This window comes from Coregonus clupeaformis, chromosome 13 (genome assembly GCF_020615455.1).
Source record: "Coregonus clupeaformis isolate EN_2021a chromosome 13, ASM2061545v1, whole genome shotgun sequence".
Taxonomy (NCBI): Eukaryota; Metazoa; Chordata; class Actinopteri; order Salmoniformes; family Salmonidae; genus Coregonus; species Coregonus clupeaformis.
The window spans coordinates 4,994,063-5,016,874 of NC_059204.1; positions in this window are offsets into that span (position 1 = coordinate 4,994,063).

Genomic DNA, 22,812 nt, shown 5'->3' on the forward strand with positions numbered 1-22,812 from the left:
CGTAGTTGGCTAGCTAGCAAGCAAGGGATAAGAACGTTGCCAACCAGTATGGCAATAGAACATTTAGAAGGAACGACTGGGTTGCGTCCATAGATACAGAACAAAAATACTTAACGACTGGGTGGCGTCTATGGCAACCGAACCGATAGAACGAACGATCAGCCGGCTTGGGTAGTAACCCTAGATTTGTGTTGGGACTATATCTTGTGGGAGGATGAAATAGTATGAATAAATTCATCAAAATAACATCTTTAATGAAAATACGTAAATCATTATTTGAATATGTTGGTAACCCGTTGTATACAGTGGGGAAAAGTATTTAGTCAGCCACCAATTGTGCAAATTCTCCCACTTAAAAAGATGAGAGAGGCCTGTAATTTTCATCATAGGTACACGTCAACTATGACAGACAAAATGAGAAAAAAAATCCAGAAAATCACATTGTAGGATTTTTTATTAATTTATTTGCAGATTATGGTGGAAAATAAGTATTTGGTCAATAACAAAAGTTTCTCAATACTTTGTTATATACCCTTTGTGTCACGCCCTGGCTCTGGGGACTCTTAATTGTTGAGCCAGTGTGTGGATTTTCTATGTTTAGTTTTCATTGGTTTTTGTTCTAGATCGTTTAGTTTCTATGTTGGCCAGGGTGGTTCCCAATCAGAGACAGCTGTAGCTCGTTGTCTCTGATTGGGGACCATACTTAGGCAGCCTTTTGGCATGTTAGGTTGTGGGATCTTGTTCCGTTAAGGTTTTGTGTTAACCCAGGACTTCACGTTTCGTTTGTTGTTTTGTTCGTGTTGAATACTGAATAAAGTATGTACGTTTATCACGCTGCGCCTTGGTCCGCTTCATCAGTCAACGATCGTGACACTTTGTTGGCAATGACACAGGTCAAACGTTTTCTGTAAGTCTTCACAAGGTTTTCACACACTGTTGCTGGTATTTTGGCCCATTCCTCCATGCAGATCTCCTCTAGAGCAGTGATGTTTTGGGGCTGTCGCTGGGCAACACAGACTTTCAACTGCCTCCAAAGATTTTCTATGGGGTTGAGATCTGGAGACTGGCTAGGCCACTCCAGGACCTTGAAATGCTTCTTACGAAGCCACTCCTTCGTTGCCCGGGCGGTGTTTTTGGGATCATTGTCATGCTGAAAGACCCAGCCACGTTTCATCTTCAATGCCCTTGCTGATGGAAGGAGGTTTTCACTCAAAATCTCACGATACATGGCCCCATTCATTTTTTCCTTTACACGGATCAGTCGTCCTGGTCCCTTTGCAGAAAAACAGCCCCAAAGCATGATGTTTCCACCCCCATGCTTCACAGTAGGTATGGTGTTCTTTGGATGCAACTCAGCATTCTTTGTCCTCCAAACACGACGAGTTGAGTTTTTACCAAAAAGTTCTATTTTGGTTTCATCTGACATTCTCCCAATCCTCTTCTGGATCATCCAAATGCACTCTAGCAAACTTCAGACGGGCCTGGACATGTACTGGCTTAAGCAGGGGGGACACGTCTGGCACTGCAGGATTTGAGTCCCTGGCGGCGTAGTGTGTTACTGATGGTAGGCTTTGTTACTTTGGTCCCAGCTCTCTGCAGGTCATTCACTAGGTCCCCCAGTGTGGTTCTGGGATTTTTGCTCACCGTTCTTGTGATCATTTTGACCCCACGGGGTGAGATCTTGCGTGGAGCCCCAGATCGAGGGAGATTATCAGTGGTCTTGTATGTCTTCCATTTCCTAATAATTGCTCCCGCAGTTGATTTCTTCAAACCAAGCTGCTTACCTATTGCAGATTCAGTCTTCCCAGCCTGGTGCAGGTCTACAATTTTGTTTCTGGTGTCCTTTGATAGCTCTTTGGTCTTGGCCATAGTGGAGTTTGGAGTGTGACTGTTTGAGGTTGTGGACAGGTGTCTTTTATACTGATAACAAGTTCAAACAGGTGCCATTAATACAGGTAACGAGTGGAGGACAGAGGAGCCTGTCACTATTCCGTCGTGGATGTGGTGGAGGAGTCAAGCGCAGGAAACAGAGGTTTTGTCCAACAAGACTTTTAATAGTCTCAATAACACGAGAACAAAACCCCGACCTCGAAAACACGAAGTGGCGAGGGAAAATTACGCACACGCGTAAAACACTAAACATGAAAAAATGACACGGAAAACAAACACGTATCATAGACACAGTGGCAACAGAATAACAACACACAAATACCCTAGATCACAACACGGAACTTATAAGACACGTAATCAACTCCCAAACAGACACAGGTGTGACAGACAGACAAAAGCAATCAAACACAGAAACATACAGCGGTGGCAGCTAGTACTCCGGGGACGGCGAACGCCGAAGCCTGCCCGAACCAGGAGGAGGAGCAGCCTCGGCCGAAACCGTGACAGAGCCTCTTAAAGAAGAAATTACAGGTCTGTGAGAGCCAGAAATCTTGCTTGTTTGTAGGTGACCAAATACTTATTTTCCACCATAATTTGCAAATAAATTCATAAAAAATCCTACAATGTGATTTTCTGGATTTTTTTTCTCAATTTGTCTGTCATAGTTGACGTGTACCTATGATGAAAATTACAGGCCTCTCTCATCTTTTTAAGTGGGAGAACTTGCACAATTGGTGGCTGACTAAATACTTTTTTTCCCCACTGTAAAAGTGATAAAGCCCTCGAAGCCAGTGTTTGGAGGATATATTGGCACGGTTTGCCAACCCTCAACTTCGTCTCGGGCCTAACAACACCCGTGCCAATATATCCTCCAAACACCAGCTTCTCGGGCATTATCACTTAATTATAATGAAATACTGTCTTTATTCTTGTGATAGAAGGCAATGCCATGCCCAATTACAGAAGCCAACTGGCCACTATGTTTCAGCCAATAACTGAGCACAATGCTAGTTTCATAACAGAGGCTATGTTACCTAGCCTGCACTTGTTTCATACAATCAGCAGAAAGTGTCTTAGCACAAACTCACAGGCTGTGGCCACCCAATTGAAAGGCAAAATCATCACAAAGTAATCCTCCGAAACACAACAATTCAAAGCTGTGATTGTCCCTAATTGCCCTAACGAGGCCATGACCTCACACAATAACGCCAATGTACTGCCCAGTGCACACCCATGCTCTCTCTGAAGAGAAAAACAAAACTAACCATGCAGTCAGTTTAGATGTCATTAACTTCCAAATGGTTTATTTAATAGATTCACACACTTATACTGTATGTTGGTCTATGTATGGGCACTCAAAAGTACTGTCATAAGTTGCCGGTACTGTGTTACCAATGATTCCAAGGAGCATCGGTATCAATTGTGCCTACTGTTTGTCATACTAAACTTACTTCATTTGAGAAAGTTTAACTCCTAAATAATAAATAAGGAATGTTAGCGTTTTTATGAGCTACATTAAGACATTTTAACTATTTTCCTCCTAAACAGTTTGTTTCAGTTTGTTGTTCGCTTCGAGTTGGTTTCAGTAGGATTTTGTTTCAATTTGTTGTTTGTCTCGAGTTTGCTACAGTATCTGTATATGTCATGGGGGTCAGTAAAGTGCAGTGTAGGTCAAAGGTCTCTGTACCTTTAGGATAATGAGCTCTCTTTGTTGTAACCACAAGCTCATTAACAAACATTGGATCATAATATCCTTTTGACAAACACCGCTGTGCAGAAACGGTTGTGTAACCAAATGTTGTTACGTCCCAAATGGCACCCTATTCACTATATAGTGCACTACTTTTGACCACAGACCTATGGGCCATAGTGCACTATTTTTGACCAGGACCCATACCTAGAGCCCTATGGGCCCTGGTCAAAGTAGTGCAGACTATAGGTAATAGGGTGCCATTTGGGAAGCAAACTTGTTTTCAATACAGCAACGTTACTGAGAAAACAGTAAGGGGAGATGTCACAAGATTAGGTATTTGTGTTTATGCACACAGTAGATTAGGGGCAACACTGGAAAAAAAGAATCATAATAACAATACTGTCAAATTCCTACATAATCTGCAGCGAGATCTCATTTGAAACGTTTCTTCAACAACGTGTGTTATTTGGAGGCGCTTATTTAACAAGAGTTTATTACACTGAGCAATTGTGAGTTACAGTATTTGGAATTCGAATTGGATAATATCCCTTCATGGCTATTTAAAATGTTACGATTATTTTGCTCACTGCTCACTGGCATTTGCTAGTAAAAAATGTCAACCTATGTGTGAGTTTGTGTGCTTCCAAGTTTTCCTCTTTGGTAATAATAAGGTTGTAAATTCAGTTGTAAATTGAGCTACTGTGCCCCTCAGCAAGACAAATGGAGACATACTGTATGGCGCCAAAGGAGATGGCTGCCGTTTTACGGGCTCCTAACCAATTGTGCTATTGTGCATGTTTTTTCACGTTATTTGTAACTTATTTTGTACATAATGTTTCTGCCACCGTCTCTTATGACCGAAAATAGCTTCTGGATATCAGGACAGCGATTACTCACCTCGTACTGGACAAAGATTTTTTCTTTAACGAGTCGGATGCAAAGGATTTTCTTCAGACACCCAACAAGGCCCAAATCCCCGTCATTCGCATGAGAAAGAGACGCTGATATTGGGGACGTAGGTCGGGGTGCCTTGTAAGGATCCAACGGCGAGTGCGTAATCTGCCTCTACCATCAGTACTATTAGCCAACGTACAATCATTGGATAACAAAATAGACAAACTAAGATCACAGATATCCTACCAATGGGACATTAAAAACTGTAAATCTTATGTTTCACAGAGTCGTGGCTGAACAACGACATGGATAACATACAGCTGGCAGGATATACGCTGCATTGGCAAGATAGAACAGCTGCCTCTGGTAAGACAAGGGGTGGTGGTCTGTGTATATTTGTAAACAACAGCTGGTGCATGAAATCTAATATTAAGGAAGTCTCAAGGTTTTGCTCGCCTGAGGTAGAGTATCTCATGATAAGCTATTTACCAAGAGAGTTTTCATCTATATTTTTCGTAGCTGTCTATTTACCACCACAAACCGATGCTGGCACTAAGACCACACTCAATGAGCTGTATAAGGCCATAAGCAAACAGGAAAATGCTCATCCAGAGGCGGCGCTCCTAGTGGCCGGGGACTTTAATGCAGGGAAACTTAAATCCGTTTTACCTCATTTCTACCAGCATGTTAAATGTGCAACCAGAGGGAAAAAAAACTCTAGACCATCTTTACTACACACAAAAAGATGCGTACAAAGCTCTCCCTCACCCTCTATTTGGCAAATCTGACCGTAACTCTATCCTCCTGATTCCTGCTTACAAGCAAAAACTAAAGCAGGAAGCACCAGTGACTCGGTCAATAAAGAAGTGGTCAGATGACGCAGATACTAAGCTACAGGACTGTTTTGCAAGCACAGACTGGAAAATGTTCCGTGATTCTTCCGATAGCATTGCAGAGTACACCACATCAGTCACTGGCTTCATCAATAAGTGCATCGATGACGTTGTCCACACAGTGACCGTACGTACATACACCAACCAGAAGCCATGGATTACAGGCAACATCTGCACTGAGCTAAAGGGTAGAGCTACCGCTTTCAAGGAGCGGGACTCTAACCCGGACGCTTATAAGAAATCCTGCTATGCTTCGAGGCAAGCAACACTGAAGCATGCATGAGAGCATCAGCTGTTCCGGATGACTGTGTGATCATGTCTCCGTAGCCGATGTGAGTAAGACCTTTAAACAGGTCAACATTCACAAGGCCACAGGGCCAGACAGATTACCAGGACGTGTACTCCGAGCATGCGCTGACCAACTGGCAAGTGTCTTCACTGACATTTTCAACCTGTCCCTGACTGAGTCTGTAATACCGACATGTTTCAAGCAGACCACCATAGTCCCTGTGCCCAAGAACACTAAGATAACCTGCCTAAATGACTACCAACCCATAGCACTCACGTCTGTAGCCATGAATTGCTTTGAAAGGCTGGTCATGGCTCACATCAACACCATTACCTCAGAAACCCTAGACCCACTCCAATTTGCATACCGCCCCAACAGATCCACAGATGATGCAATCTCTATTGCACTCCACACTGCCCACCTGGACAAAAGGAACACCTACGTGTCTCACAAAGACACGTGCCAAGATGGCGTATTGAACGCAGAGCGGTGCAAATCACCTCAAGATAAAAACATAATATTCAATATCAGTAAGTTAGACTAAATATTAGCACTTCATATACTCATGAATAATAACATTCAATCTGGATAATAACACAAAACAAATCATAAGGCTAAAGAAATGTATCGACAAATATTACAACAAGCAACACTCAAACATGACGGAGGGTAAACGAGGAGAATCAATCTTCAAGAGAAAACGCAACTCCTCGACTGATACAGATTATTTATGCTTTTCACCACTGGGACTGGTAAGTGTGGAAAGAGATCTGTTGAAGTCGATAAATGACAAACTGGGCATACTAGAGTTGGTCAGTATGGATGTAAAAGAGTTGAAGGCGAGTCTTGAAATGAGTGACGAAAAAGCTGCGATAATGGAGAAAGATACAAAAAAGCTAAAAGGGACGGTCACTAAGATAGAAATGGACGTTAAGGACCTTAAAAGGGAGAACAACTGTCTGAGAGAAGCCTTACTAGACATACAGACTAGATCGATGAGAGAATATCTAGTACTTACGGGTATCCAAGAAAAAGAAGGAGAGGTTACTGAAAAATTGTGAAGGACTTCTTTCATACAGCGCTTCAAATCCCACTCGAGGCTGTCGATAAAATCCAACTCGAATGTGTACACCGTTTCGGACAAAGAGGACAGAGATATGAGCGTCCAATCGTTGCCAAATTTGCTTTCTTTAAGGATAAAGTAATGGTTAAAAGCCTAGGTAAAAGACTTGCTGGCACGGAAATAGGCATGAATGATCAGTTCCTGAGGGAAATTGCAGAACGGCGCAAAGTTCTGTACCCAATCATCAAGGAAAATAGATTAAAAGGGAAGCGTGTTGCTCTTGTAGTTGATAAACTGTATATTGACAACCAAATGTTCTGCAACACAAAGACTACTCCATGGCTATTCTGAAAGTTCTAATAGAGGAGTCGAATAATGGAACACCCTAGCCATGATAGGGATTGTAATAATAAAACACATTTATAGTATGAAAAATGTATGCACTCACTAACTGTAAGTCGCTCTGGATAAGAGCGTCTGCTAAATGACTAAAATGTAAAATGTAATAGTATTTATAGTATTTTATAAAGGGATAAGATGGTATTACAAGAAAGGATAACAAGCATCTTCAAATATAACTAATTGCAACACAAGAACTCAATCAACATAGTGGAGATAGAAACAGAGCAAACAGAAGACATAGAAGGCACAGTATTTGGGTATGTGTGGATGTATTGTGATGGAAGGTGTGGTGTGCATTTTTGTGTTTGGAAAAGTGTGGCGTTAAGTGAGTGAGAAAGGAAATGGTTGCATATCCCAGAACCAACGTGTGTCTGTGAGCAGGGGTTTATTGTCCTATAACGATGGAACGGTCCCCAACCCTATATCCTAGACACCCACCTGAGCAACCCATACACCAAAGAGAAGTCCCCATCTGTTTTATGGCCCTGCTGTAAGTTACCTATATGCAGCCAAAACAGAAAGATAAATGCGGTCAGAGATCTACTAGAGCAGCACCGCCCCCTCAAGATTCTGGGCCTGCCTGGCAGGGTTGGTCCAACAAAGCCAGAGCCCCCTGATGGAAGAGCATAATATACAAGGATATTCTCAAAACTGCTAACGTGAACCTTGACGACCTTGTACCTAGCCGGTGGGGAGTCCGGTGGGGTACCCCCACCCAGGTAGTGGCAGTGCTGGCAACACTGGCTGCAGTAACCCATGGGGAGGGGGTCACACTCGGACAATCAGAGAGGGGGCATATTATTGTGGCCCTGGTGGCACAAAATAATCAAAGGTCTGACTGCTTGGAGATGCTTGGGAAAAATGTTTATAACAGGGGACAAGAGTGTTTGTGTCTCAGGGGAAGAGGGTGGATCTGATCTCCATCACCTAGGACTTGACATAGGTTAATCAAATCTCACATTTGTGTAAATTTTTGCTCAATCTTGCATGATTTCTCAAACAGCTGCAACTGTGTATGCATTCGTAAATCAGATCCTTTCTTGAGTTGGGCTCTGGGATGTAACAACCGTTGAGCATCTGAGCTTATGGTTGATTGTGGAGGAAAGGGGTTGAGTGTTTTAGAGTATGTGCGTGTGTGTGTGTATCCCACATCTGTTGCAAGGGGGTAAGGATGTTAGGGAGAATATAGGATGAACCACAATAATTGTTTGCTAAAATAGAATTGCTTGACAAAAATGTAATGTAATACAATGGCGATCCGGGTTATAGGTAACAATCCTTCGCATGAACTGCCAACATTATTACGCATATTAATTGATAATGATGGAAATTAAGATATGCAAGAAATTTGAATAGATATGTATTTTTAATAGCTATATATACACAGTTGAAGTTGGAAGTTTACATACACCTTAGCCAAATACATCTCAGTTTTTCACAATTCCTGACATTTAATCCTAGTAAGAATTCCCTGTCTTAGGTCAGTTAGGATCACCACTTTATTTTAAGAATGTCAAATGTCAGAATAATGGTAGAGAGAATGTTTTATTTCAGCTTTTATTTATTTCATCACACTCCCAGTGGGTCAGAAGTTTACATACACTCAATTAGTATTTGGTAACATTGCCTTTAAATTGTTTAACATGGGTCAAACGTTTCAGGTAGCCTTCCACAAGCTTCCCGCAATAAGTTGGGTGAATTTTGGCCCATTCCTCCTGACAGAGCTGGTGTAACTGAGTAAGGTTTGTAGGCCTCCTTGCTCGCACACCCTTTTTCAGTTCTGCCCACAAATATTCTATAGGATTGAGGTCAGGGCTTTGTGATGGCCACTCCAATACCTTGACTTTGTTGTCCTTAAGCCATTTTGCCACAACCTTGGAAGTATGCTTGGGGTCATTTTCCATTTGGAAGACCCATTTGCGACCAAGCTTTAAGTTCCTGACTAATGTCTTGAGATGTTGCTTCAATATATCCACATAATTTTCCTTCCTCATGATGCCATCTATTTTGTGAAGTGCACCAGTCCCTCCTGCAGCAAAGCACCCCCACAGCATGATGCTGCCACCCCCGTGCTTCACGGTTGGGATGGTGTTCTTCGGCTTGCCAGCCACACCCTTTTTCTTCCAAACATAACGATGGTCATTATGGCCAAACAGTTATATTTTTGTTTCATCAGACCAGAGGACATTTCTCCAAACAGTACGATCTTTGTCCCCATGTGCAGTTGCAAACCATAGTCTGTTTTTTATGGCGGTTTTGGAGCAGTTGCTTCTTCCTTGCTGAGCAGCCATTCAGGTTATGTCGATATAGGACTTGTTTTGCTGTGGATATAGATACTTTTGTACCTGTTTCCTCCAGCATCTTCACAAGGTCCTTTGCTGTTATTCTGGGATTGATTTGCACTTTTCGCACAAAAGTACGTTCATCTCTAGGAGACAGAACGCATCTCCTTCCTGAGTGTATGACGGCTGCGACCTAGTGAGATATACATGGCAGAGACTCAATCAAGCTAGTCGTCTTGACTTCTTTCTTATGTCATTCTCGTTGGCACCAAAAGTTTAAAAAGTGTTGATAGGGGACAGAATGCGGTCAGACCATCATATAATTGGCATATACATTACTCTTACTGAATTTCCAGGATATTGGAAATTTAATCAAAGCCTATTGGACGTTAACTTGTTTTTAACTAGGACAGAGGAATTTAAAACTGTTTTTTTCCAACATAACATAGGTACAGCAAATCCCCTTATTGTATGGGACACTTTTAAATGTGCCTTTAGAGGCCATGCAATTCAGTACTCATCTCGAAAACAAAAGCAATTTAGGTCAAAAGAGTCCATACTAACAAAGGAAATAGAAGGTCTAACAGATAGATAGCAATAAACACTGTAACATAGAGGCTCAGAATAAATTAGAGGAAAAACTAAAAGAAATGGAGAAACTAATTCAAGAAAGATCAAGTGTAATATACACTGCTCAAAAAAATTAAGGGAACACTTAAACAACACAATGTAACTCCAAGTCAATCACACTTCTGTGAAATCAAACTGTCCACTTAGGAAGCAACACTGATTGACAATAAATTTAACATGCTGTTGTGCAAATGGAATAGACAACAGGTGGAAATTATAGGCAATTAGCAAGACATCCCCAATAAAGATGTGGTTCTGCAGGTGGTGACCACAGACCACTTCTCAGTTCCTATGCTTCCTGGCTGATATTTTGGTCACTTTTGAATGCTGGCGGTGCTTTCACTCTAGTGGTAGCATGAGACGGAGTCTACAACCCACACAAGTGGCTCAGGTAGTGCAGCTCATCCAGGATGGCACATCAATGCGAGCTGTGGCAAGAAGGTTTGCTGTGTCTGTCAGCGTAGTGTCCAGAGCATGGAGGCGCTACCAGGAGACAGGTCAGTACATCAGGAGACGTGGAGGAGGCCGTAGGAGGGCAACAACCCAGCAGCAGGATCGCTACCTCCGCCTTTGTGCAAGGAGGAGCAGGAGGAGCACTGCCAGAGCCCTGCAAAATGACCTCCAGCAGGCCACAAATGTGCATGTGTCTGCTCAAACGGTCAGAAACAGACTCCATGAGGGTGGTATGAGGGCCCGACGTCCACAGGTGGGGGTTGTGCTTACAGTCCAACACCGTGCAGGACGTTTGGCATTTGCCAGAGAACACCAAGCCTGGCAAATTCGCCACTGTCGCCCTGTGCTCTTCACAGATGAAAGCAGGTTCACACTGAGCACATGTGACAGACGTGACAGAGTCTGGAGACGCCGTGGAGAACGTTCTGCTGCCTGCAACATCTTCCAGCATGACCGGTTTGGCGGTGGGTCAGTCATGGTGTGGGGTGGCATTTCTTTGGGAGCCCTCCATGTGCTCGCCAGAGGTAGCCTGACTGCCATTAGGTACCGAGATGAGATCCTCAGACCCCTTGTGAGACCATATGCTGGTGCGGTTGGCCCTGGGTTCCTCCTAATGCAAGACAATGCTAGACCTCATGTGGCTGGAGTGTGTCAGCAGTTTCTGCAAGAGGAAGGCATTGATGCTATGGACTGGCCCGCCCATTCCCCAGACCTGAATCCAATTGAGCACATCTGGGACATCATGTCTCGCTCAATCCACCAACGCCACATTGCACCACAGACTGTCCAGGAGTTGGCGGATGCTTTAGTCCAGGTCTGGGAGGAGATCCCTCAGGAGACCATCAGCCACCTCATCTGGAGCATACCCAGGCGTTGTAGGGAGGTCATACAGGCACGTGGAGGCCACACACACTACTGAGCCTAATTTTGACTTGTTTTAAGGACATTACATCAAAGTTGGATCAGCCTGTAGTGTGGTTTTCCACTTTAATTTTGAGGGTGACTCCAAATCCAGACCTCCATGGGTTGATACATTTGATTTCCATTGATAATTTTTGTGTGATTTTGTTGTCAGCACATTCAACTATGTAAAGAAAAAAGTATTTAATAAGATTATTTCATTCATTCAGATCTAGGATGTGTTGTTTAAGTGTTCCCTTTATTTTTTTGAGCAGTGTATTATAAAATAAAGCAAACTGGATGGAATATGGGGAAAAATGCACCAAATTATTTTTTTATCTTCAACATAGAAATGCTACCAAAAATAATTTACTGAAACTGGTTACAACCAAATTATATTTTGAAGGAGGAAGCGAAGTACTTTAAGCATATGTTTTCGTTTCAGTCGCCTCCATCTCCTCTAACTGAAGCTAATTGTAGGGATTATTTTTCTATTGATAATGTAAAATTAACAGCCATACAGAAAGACTCATGTGAAGGTGAAATTACAGAGGAGGAACTTCTGGATGCAATTAAAGACTTTAAGTCCAGGAAAACTCCAGGGTTGGATGGCATACCAGTCGAGGTATACCAAACCTTTTTTGATATACTCAGAGGACCGTTATTAGCATGTTTTAACCACTCCTATGTAAGTGGTAGATTATCAGACACTCAAGAAGAAGGTCTGATTTCATTATTACTGAAACAGGATACAAGTGGGAAATATAAAGATCCAGTCTATTTAAATAATTGGAGGCCCCTTACACTTCAGTGTTGTGATGCAACAAATTCGAGCAAAATGTATAGCGCATAGAATTAAAAAGGTATTGTCAGACATGATTCATTCTAATCAGACAGGTTTTTTACATGGGCGATACATTGGAGATTATATAAGTCAAGTACTGGAAACAATAGAACACTATGAAAAATCTGGGAAACCAGGCCTGCTATTCATAGCAGACTTTGAAAAGGCATTTGATAAAGTACGACTGGAGTTTATATATAAACGCCTGGAGCATTTCCATTTTGGAGAATCTGTTATAAAATGGGTTAAAATCATGTATAGTAACCCTAGGTGTAAAATAGTAAATAATGGCTACTTCTCAGAAAGTTCTAAACTGTCAAGAGAAGTAAAACAAGGTTGTCCACTATTGGCATAACTGTTTATTATGGCCATCGAAATGTTAGCTATTAAAATCAGATCCAACAATAATATCAAGGGATTAGAAATCCAGGGCTTAAAAACTTTCATGTTTTCTTTTAAATCCACAACTTGAATCCCTCTACAGCCTCATAGAGGATGTAGATACATTTTCTAACCTCTCTGGATTACAACCAAATTATGATAAATGAACTACAGTGGGGAGAACAAGTATTTGATACACTGCCGATTTTGCAGGTTTTCCTACTTACAAAGAATGTAGAGGTCTGTAATTTTTATCATAGGTACACTTCAACTGTGAGAGACGGAATCTAAAACAAAAATCCAGAAAATCACATTGTATGATTTTTAAGTAATTAATTTGCATTTTATTGCATGACATAAATATTTGATACATCAGAAAAGCAGAACTTAATATTTGGTACAGAAACCTTTGTTTGCAATTACAGAGATCATACGTTTCCTGTAGGTCTTGACCAGGTTTGCACACACTGCAGCAGGGATTTTGGCCCACTCCTCCATACAGACCTTCTCCAGATCCTTCAGGTTTCGGGGCTGTCGCTGGGCAATATGGACTTTCAGCTCCCTCCAAAGATTTTCTATTGGGTTCAGGTCTGGAGACTGGCTAGGCCACTCCAGGACCTTGAGATGCTTCTTACGGAGACACTCCTTAGTTGCCCTGGCTGTGTGTTTCGGGTCGTTGTCATGCTGGAAGACCCAGCCACGACCCATCTTCAATGCTCTTACTGAGGGAAGGAGGTTGTTGGCCAAGATCTCGCGATACATGGCCCCGTCCATCCTCCCCTCAATACGGTGCAGTCGTCCTGTCCCCTTTTCAGAAATGCATCCCCAAAGAATTATGTTTCCACTTCCATGCTTCACGGTTGGGATGGTGTTCTTGGGGTTGTACTCATCCTTCTTCTTCCTCCAAACACGGCGAGTGGAGTTTAGACCAAAAAGCTCTATTTTTGTCTCATCAGACCACATGACCTTCTCCCATTCCTCCTCTGGATCATCCAGATGGTCATTGGCAAACTTCAGACGGGCCTGGACATGCGCTGGCTTGAGCAGGGGGACCTTGCGTGCGCTGCAGGATTTTAATCCATGACGGCGTAGTGTGTTACTAATGGTTTTCTTTAAGACTGTGGTCCCAGCTCTCTTCAGGTCATTGACCAGGTCCTGCCGTGTAGTTCTGGGCTGATCCCTCACCTTCCTCATGATCATTGATGCCCCACGAGGTGAGATCTTGCATGGAGCCCCAGACCAAGGGTGATTGACCATCATCTTGAACTTCTTCCATTTTCTAATAATTGCGCCAACAGTTGTTGCCTTCTCACCAAGCTGCTTGCCTATTGTCCTGTAGCCCATCCCAGCCTTGTGCAGGTCTACAATTTTATCCCTGATGTCCTTACACAGCTCTCTGGTCTTGGCCATTGTGGAGAGGTTGGAGTCTGTTTGATTGAGTGTGTGGACAGGTGTCTTTTATACAGGTAACGAGTTCAAACAGGTGCAGTTAATACAGGTAATGAGTGGAGAACAGGAGGGCTTCTTAAAGAAAAACTAACAGGTCTGTGAGAGACGGAATTCTTACTGGTTGGTAGGTGATCAAATACTTATGTCATGCAACAAAATGCAAATTAATTACTTAAAAATCATACAATGTGATTTTCTGGATTTTTGTTTTAGATTCCGTCTCTCACAGTTGAAGTGTACCTATGATAAAAATTACAGACCTCTACATGCTTTGTAAGTAGGAAAACCTGCAAAATCGGCAGTGTATCAAATACTTGTTCTCCCCACTGTATATTACGTATTGGATCACTAAAAAACTATTTTTTTCATTACCATGTAGTTTACCAATAAAATGGTCTGATGGTGATGTGAATATACTCGGAATACATATCCCAAATGAAATAGATTATCTCACTCCAATACATTTTAATAGAAAGTTAGCAAAAATAGATAAGATCTTGCTACCATGGAAAGGTAAATATATGTCTATTTGTGGAAAAATCACCCTCTTTAGTATTATCCCAGTTTACCTATTTGCTTATGGTCTTGCCTACGCCTAGCAAACAGTTTTTTTTTTTTAAATTATATGAATATGACAGAAATTATTAAATATTAAAGCATTAGACCTATCACTAAAAGCTTCAGTCATACAAAAGTTATACTTAAATCCGAACTGGTTTTCTAGCAAATTAGTAAGATTGTCTCACCCTGTAATGAATACTCAGGGAGAAAAAGGTGTAGATTCACACTCAGAGCGCGGCAGGTGTTTATTACGCCTTCGCAGAAGGCAGGAATCATGGTCACAGGTAGGCAATGGTCATACACAGGTAGGCAAACAGGCAGGTGAAACAAAATTAAGACTGAAGGCTAAAACTGGTTCTCACAAACGAGCTAGGAAAAGGCTTAGTAGAGTCAAAACGAACAATACCTCACAAGGCACAAACAGAAAGAACTGAACTAAATAAGGAGCTGATGAGACCAGGTGAGTAACTAACACAGGTGAAATCAATGAACAAAAATGAAAGACAGGGCTACGTTCAAGAACACAAAGAAACAGGGCTACGTTCAAGAACACAAGGTGAACTAAGAAAATAAATACAGAACCTTACAGTACGGACGCCTACCTCGGGGGCGAGGTCCGGCAGGCTAGTTCGACGCGGTCGTGGACTGACCCGACGTTCTGCGTCGAGGCTGATGTCCAGTGGGTCTGTTCGGGGGTCGACCCCGAGGTCGGGGAGCGGGACGATCCGAACAGTTACGGTGGAATGCCTGAATCATCTCTGGGTTGAGGATGTCCTGGTCGGGGACCCAGGACCGGTCTTCAGGCCCATAACCTTCCCAGTTCACTAGATAGTGGATGTGACCTCTCAGGCGTTTGGAATCAAGATTGGCCTGAATGGCGTAGGCAGGTTCCCCTTCGACGTCCAACGGTGGGGGCGCAGTTGAGACTGGAGGGTGAAGAGGACTGTAGGTGACCGGTTTTAACAGAGACATGGAAGGACGAAGAGATTTTATACTGACGGGGTAACTGGAGGCGGTACGTGACAGGGTTGATGCGATGGGTTATCTTGAAGGGACCAATGAAGCGAGGACAGAATTTTCTTTAGGGGAGGCGGAGCTGGATGTCTCTGGTAGAGTGCCACACGCTGTCCGGGGTGAAAGAGTGGCGTAGGTCGGCGGCGTCTGTCGGCAAAGCGTTTCTGGGTATTAGAGGCTTCCTGCAGATGCCGGTGAGCGGTCTCCCATACCCGCACACTATGCCGAAACCAGTCGTCGACAGCTGGGACAGTATCAGGCTCCGCCTCCCAGGGAAACATGGGGGGTTGGTAAACATGGACACACTGAAACGGAGTAAGGCGGAGGGATGAATGCATGAGTGAGTTCTGAGCGTATTCGGCCCAGGCCATATACCGACTCCAGTCGTGTGGATAGGCAGAACATTGTTGGCGGAGGTACTTCCCTATTTCTTGGTTCAGGCGTTCCGTCTGCCCGTTGGTCTGGGGATGGTACCCGGAGGAGAGGCTGAGGGCGACCCCCAGAACCTTACACACCCCATGTTCAAGAATAGCCTTTTTCCCTTTATTCAGATTACAACCTCTCACTTTCAGTTATTTGAAAAGGAAATAATCTCCCAAATATCACTATTTCTAAAACAAGCCATAGAAAGTTGGTTGCAATTTCAATTTAATCCACCGGGAACGACAAAACAAATAATGCAACAAATATTATGGTTAAACTCAAATATACTAATTTATTTTAAAAAACATTCATTTTTTAAAATATGTTTAAAAAATATATAATCTTCGTAAATGATATCATAGGTAGGACTGGTGGAGTTATGTCGCACATGCATCTGCTCTACCCAAAATTACAACCAAATAATTGAAGAAAGTGGAAGGGGGATATGGCTTTTTCTTTGCAACTCTGCCTAGAAGGTCAGCATCCCGGAGTCGCCTCTTCACTGTTGACGTTGAGACTGGTGTTTTGCGGGTACCATTTAATGAAGCTGCCAGTTGAAGACCTGTGAGGCGCCTGTTTCTCAAACTAGACACTCTAATGTATTTGTCCTCTTGCTCAGTTGTGCACCGGGGCCTCCCACTCCTCTTTCTATTCTGGTTAGAACCAGTTTGCACTGTTCTGTGAAGGGAGTAGTACACAGCGCTGTACAAGATCTTCCGTTTCTCAGAACAAGAATAGACTGACGAGTTTCAGAAGAATGTTATATGTTATTTTGAGGCTGTAATCGAACCCACAATTGCTGATGCTCCAGATACTCAACTAGTATCTAGAAGGCCAGTTTTATTGCTTCTTTAATCAGCACAACAGTTTTCAGCTGTGCTAACATAATTGCAAAAGGGTTTTCAAATGATCAATTAGCCTTTTAAAATGATAAACTTGGATTAGCAAACACAACGTGCCATTGGAACACATGACTGATGGTTGCTGATAATGGGCCTCTGTACGCCTGTGTAGATATTCCATTAAAAATCAGCTGTTTCCAGCTACAATAGCCATTTACAACATTAACAATGTCTACACTGTATTTCTGATCAATTTGATGTTATTTTAATGGACAAACAAATTGCTTTTCTTTCGAAAACAAGGAAATGTCTAAGTGACCCCAAACTTTTGAACAGTAGTGTATATATATATTTGCGAGATTAAAAAACATATGGGGGATTGGAAGTGATGCAGACAATTACATTGATGGAAGTTACAATCTATCTGCAATATTAAAGCTGATCTACCCCCCTTGCTATCTGCAAGCCAAATACAGTGCGGTCCAAAAGGTATTTGGACAGTGACACATTTTTTGTTGTTTTGGCTCTGTACTCCAGCACTTTGGATTTGAAATGATACAATGACTGAGGTTAAATTGCAGACTTTCATCTTTAATTTGAGGGTATTTTCATCCATATCGGGTGAACCGTTTAGAAATTACTTGATGTATGATATTTATGCATCTGTAACTTTCTCACTCATCATTATTCACGATTCATTCATGATTATCCATAATCATGGTACCATCCACATTCATGTAGAAGTGTTTAGAAACATATTCTATTCTTATTTACAATAAAAGTGACTCCAAAATGACACAATACATTATTTACCATTCATTTCCATTGAGCACAAAATAACCTGAAACACAACCAAAACAAACTGCAAATGCATCCAGCAAGTTTGTAGAGTCACAAGCTTTATGTATTCATTGTGTGCTAGGAATATGGGACCAAATACTAAACTTTTGACTACCTTAATACACATAACTGAATTTGTCCAAATACTTTTGGTTCCCTAAAATGAGCAAAAAGTGCTGTAATTTCTAAACTGACAGTCTGCACCTTAAGCTCATAGTCATTGTATCATTTCAAATCCAAGGTGCTGGAGTACAGAGCCAAAACAAACACAGTCCAAATACTTTTGGACCTCACTGTAAGTCATGATGAGGTATTGAGTTTGCAATCAAATGGCATTTGTTTGCTTCTATTACATTCCTAGTAAATACAACCCTTTATGTATGAACTCCTCAGCAAGGTGATGTGATTGACTAGAGTCTAGTGCTGAGTGATTAACCAACATTTCTGTTATTGTTCAGTTTTTAAACAACTAATTGACTGAAATTGGTTCAATTATTTGAATTCCATTAATTTTTTTATTTTTTGTGAGCTCAATACATACATTGTGTAGTTTCTATAGAGACAAATCAGATCAAGCCCGAACTGTGTTATGTACAGTGCAGTCAGAAAATATTAACATCCTTGACTTTTCCACATTTTGTTGTGTTACAGCCTGAATTTAAAATGGATTCAATTATGATGTTGTGTCACTGATCTACACACAACACCCCATAATGTCAAAGTGGAATTATGTTTCTAGATATGTTTACAAATTCATAAAAAATGAAAAGCTGAAATGTCTTGAGTTAATACAGTGGGGGAAAAAAAGTATTTAGTCAGCCACCAATTGTGCAAGTTCTCCCACTTAAAAAGATGAGAGAGGCCTGTAATTTTCATCATAGGTACACGTCAACTATGACAGACAAATTGAGAAAATAAAATCCAGAAAATCACATTGTAGGATTTTTAATGAATTTATTTGCAAATTATGGTGGAAAATAAGTATTTGGTCACCTACAAACAAGCAGGATTTCTGGCTCTCACAGACCTGTAACTTCTTCTTTAAGAGGCTCCTCTGTCCTCCACTCGTTACCTGTATTAATGGCACCTGTTTGAACTTGTTATCAGTATAAAAGACACCTGTCCACAACCTCAAACAGTCACACTCCAAACTCCACTATGGCCAAGACCAAAGAGCTGTCAAAGGACACCAGAAACAAAATTGTAGACCTGCACCAGGCTGGGAAGACTGAATCTGCAATAGGTAAGCAGCTTAGTTTGAAGAAATCAACTGTGGGAGCAATTATTAAGAAATGGAAGACATACAAGACCACTGATAATCTCCCTCGATCTGGGGCTCCACGCAAGATCTCACCCCGTGGGGTCAAAATGATCACAAGAAAGGTGAGCAAAAATCCCAGAACCACATGGGGGGGACCTAGTGAATGACCTGCAGAGAGCTGGGACCAAAGTAACAAAGCCTACCATCAGTAACACACTACGCCGCCAGGGACTCAAATCCTGCAGTGCCAGACGTGTCCCCCTGCTTAAGCCAGTACATGTCCAGGCCCGTCTGAAGTTTGCTAGAGTGCATTTGGATGATCCAGAAGAGTATTGGGAGAATGTCATATGGTCAGATGAAACCAAAATAGAACTTTTTGGTAAAAACTCAACTCGTCGTGTTTGGAGGACAAAGAATGCTGAGTTGAAGAAAAAAAAAATAATAATAATAAACATTGTAAAGTGGTTATCCCACTGGCTATAAGGTGAATGCACCTATTTGTAAGTCGCTCTGGATAAGAGCGTCTGCTAAATGACGTAAATGTAAATGTAAATCATGCTTTGGGGCTGTTTTTCTGCAAAGGGACCAGGACTACTGATCCGTGTAAAGGAAAGAATGAATGGGGCCATGTATCGTGAGATTTTGAGTGAAAACCTCCTTCCATCAGCAAGGGCATTGAAGATGAAACGTGGCTGGGTCTTTCAGCATGACAATGATCCCAAACACACCGCCCGGGCAACGAAGGAGTGGCTTCGTAATAAGCATTTCAAGGTCCTGGAGTGGCCTAGCCAGTCTGAAGATCTCAACCCCATAGAAAATCTTTGGAGGGAGTTGAAAGTCCGTGTTGCCCAGCGACAGCCCCAAAACATCACTGCTCTAGAGGAGATCTGCATGGAGGAATGGGCCAAAATACCAGCAACAGTGTGTGAAAACCTTGTGAAGTCTTAAAGAAGAAGTTACAGGTCTGTGAGAGCCAGAAATCTTGCTTGTTTGTTGTTGACCAAATACTTATTTTCCACCATAATTTGCAAATAAATTCATTAAAAATCCTACAATGTGATTTTCTGGATTTTATTTTCTCAATTTGTCTGTCATAGTTGATGTGTACCTATGATGAAAATTACAGGCCTCTCTCATCTTTTTAAGTGGGAGAACTTGCACAATTGGTGGCTGACTAAATACTTTTTTCCCCCACTGTAAGTATTCAACCCTTTTGTTATGGCAAGCCTAAATAAGTTCAGGAGTTAAAATGTGCTGAAGAATTGCAACATTTACCTGGAGCTAACTCTGCAAGTAGCACTGCTGGGTGATTAGAAAAGTCATAGTCAATCGATCAATAATATAATAATACTTTTAGCAAAAAAACGTATCTTTAATTTACAGTCTGTAGAAACTTTGAGAATAGAAAGGTTCAGAACTTTTGTGAAACATCACAGCACAGGTGAAAAATATACTGTTTGGCAAATATAAATAAAAAATGGATGGTGTTAAGAGAGAGATGGGAGGGGTTGAGTGGAGCTGAAGGATGGGATGAAAAACAAACAAAATATACTATTGTAAAATACATTGTGTCCGTACAATGTATATAGTATGTATAAGCTGGAGGTAGAAGCTTAAGTGTTGCTGTCCATTAGTTTACTCCAATTAGGGGAGGGGTGGTAGGGTTAGGGGAAAATAAATATATAGATATATTTACCAAAAAATATATGGGGGATTGGAAATGATGCAGACAATTACATATATGGAAGCTATAATCTATTTGCAATATTAAAGCTGATTTACCCGCCCCCCCAAAAAAGTAATAAATAAATAAAGGTGGTCAACAAGTCACATAATAAGTTGCATGGACTCACTCTGTGTGCAATAATAGTGTTTAACATGATTTTTTAAATGACTACACATCTCTGTACCCCACACATATAATTATCTGTAAGGTCCCTAAATTGAGCAGTGGATTTCAAGCACAGATTCAACCACAAACACCAGGGAGGTTTTTCTATGGTTCACAAAGGGCACCTATTGGTAGATGGGTAAAAAAAAATGACATTGAATATCCCTTTCAGCATGGTGCAGTTATTACTTTTACACTTTGGATGGTGTATCAATACACCCAATCACTACAAAGATACACGCGCCCTTCCTAAATCAGTTGCCGGAGAGGAAGGGAACCACTCAGGGATATCACCATTGGCCTCATGGTGAAATCCCATGAGGCAAATTCCTAGAGGAAACCTGGTTCAGTCTCCTTTCCAACAGACACTTTGAGACAAATTCACCTTTCAGCAGGACAATAACCTAAAACACAAGGCCAAATATACAGTGGAGTTGCTTACCAAGACGACATTGAATGTGCCTGAGTGGCCTTGTTACAGTTTACTTAAATCGGCTTGAAAATCTATGGCAAGACTTGAAAATGGCTGTCTAGCAATGCTCAACAACCAACTTGACAGAGCTTGACGCATTTTTTAAAGAATAATGGGCAAGTATTGTGCAATCCAGGTGTGTAAAGCTCTTAGAGACTTACCCAGAAAGACTAACAGCTGTAATCGCTGCCAAAGGTGATTCTAACATGTATTGACTCAGGGGGTTGAATACTTATCTAATCAAGATTTTAGTGTTTTATTTTGCATGGAATAAAAAAATCCATTACATTTTTATTACACTTTGACATCAGAGGGTATTTTGTGTAGATTGTTGACAAAAAAATGACAATTAAATCCATTTGAATCCCACTTTGTAACAACAAAATGTGGAAAAAGTCAAGGGGTGTGAATACTTTCTGAAGGCACTGTAGTAAGGCGTAGTAGTTTCCAACAGGCCAATATTCTACATAGTTTACCGCAGAAAACGTGGTAATTAACTACAATGACCATAATCCATAGCGTGCCTAATTGTCTGGTCTGTTTCTTTTACGCCTGCTACATAAGAGACAGAAGAATGCGTGGTTGAGAGGGAAAGACAGCAATTGCTTCATGAGGTATCTATACCTGAAAATACATGATCTAAGTCAGTGGTTCCCAAACTTTTTCGGTTACTATACCAGCAAGTACGTTTTGCTCTGCCCAGAGTATCCTTGAAATACCCCCTTGTGCATTTTACCAGAAAACCTATGGTCTCATGAGCCTTTTCTAGTACCCCCTGTGGTCCTAGTATCCCTGGTTGGGAAACACTGATCTAAGTGATTGATAATTGGTATTCAGCAGTCATAAAAGTACTGTATGCCCTACCAAAATAGTGGTTTTGTTAGACAGCGTAGGGAAGCAGCTCTATAGAGATGAGATGATGACTTGGAATGAAATAATAAAGTAAACAAATGTAATATACACAACAAATATTTTATTAAAGTATAGTAATGTGAATTAATTATGGTTAATAAATGATTAGCAGTAATGGGCAGTCACTACCATCATGGGACTTTTATTGTTTTATTCTGTGTTGTTACAGCATTCAACCCACATAATGCATAGTGCATTTAATGTAAAAAATAATAATTGCGAAAACCGAAATCCGTGATAATTTTTTAAATAATCGAAATGAAACCAAAACGATCCGACCTCAAAAAGCAATAATCACTCAGCACTACTAAAGTCACTGATGCACAGAGCAGAAGGGATTTTCCTGAGGTAAATGATTGTCCTGATAGCACGGCAGAGGAACGAAGCATTTTAATGGTGGTCCTCTGTAGCTCAGCTGGTAGAGCACGGCGCTTGTAACGCTAAGGTAGTGGGTTCGATCCCCGGGACCACCCATACACAAAAAATAAAAATTATGCACGCATGACTGTAAGTCGCTTTGGATAAAAGCGTCT